Source organism: Frankliniella occidentalis, unplaced genomic scaffold (assembly GCF_000697945.3).
Source record: "Frankliniella occidentalis isolate FOCC.00 unplaced genomic scaffold, Focc_3.1 Scaffold66, whole genome shotgun sequence".
NCBI lineage: Eukaryota > Metazoa > Arthropoda > Insecta > Thysanoptera > Thripidae > Frankliniella > Frankliniella occidentalis.
This window is the reverse complement of record NW_026267196.1, coordinates 168,704-169,567: the sequence shown is the minus strand read 5'-3', so window position 1 is coordinate 169,567 and position 864 is coordinate 168,704. Positions and strand designations below refer to the sequence as shown.

General features: G+C 40.5%; 1 protein-coding gene across 2 annotated transcripts in view; it reads left to right on the top strand.

Moving 5' to 3' along the window:
- The window catches only part of LOC113210839 (putative inorganic phosphate cotransporter), a 12,138-nt gene that overhangs the window by 10,004 nt on the left and 1,270 nt on the right, over nt 1–864 (top strand). The window lies entirely within an intron of this gene.

Here is an 864-nt window from a genome sequence, read left to right as displayed (position 1 = left end):
CGGAACCAAAAGTAGTTTTGTGGTCCCCTGGTTCACCCCTGTCGGTTCGACTACTTTTCCGTCGAAATCCCGACCCACCCATTTTTGCTAAAAATGGGAAGGCGCCTTTGTAAATTTGGCCAAAAATGAAAAAAATAAATATCGCTGGAAATGATTGGAATTGGTCTAGGAGAGTCGGCTTTGACCTCCTCCGTCGAAATTGCGTGCTTCCTGCCTCTTTTGCATCCTGTTTCTTCGCCTATAAAATTGCGTCTTTGGTTTGTTGCAGGAGGATCGGCCTGGAGGTGCACCTGACTTGGACATCAGCAAAGCAGCCTATGTGTCATCTGCAGTATGCTGAGTTGGCGTCGCAGCACACAGCAGGAGGAATCGCTCCTTTTTCTCATGATCGCAGGAATGAATCTGGTAAGTTTTGACTTTCAATAGGATGTTAACATAAAATACCAGTACATTTATGGTTGTCGAAGTCTGGTAAAAGTTTATTTTGGTATTGTTTCTATTTGGGGGTTACTTGTCATTTCTTTACTGCTTATTCTCATTCCATATATACGGCATATTACTTGAGCCTAAATTATGTAGTCGTGTTTTAATTTTAGTGCAGAACTGGAGGCAAATCATTAGGAATCACTGACAGTAATTCTGCTATTTATTTCAATTGTATGGTACAGTTGAAGTAAAATAAGGAGTGATGCTGGTTCTTGTCCAAAGGGATGCACCTGGACTTGATGCTGGCCACCTGTAACATAGAAAGTTCATTCGATGAGTTGGCGTCACAATGATACAAATGGACCAGAACATGTTTAAGTTGAACTCTGAGATAATTTGAATTTAACTTAGATTTTTTCCATTCTTTTTCAGGTATTT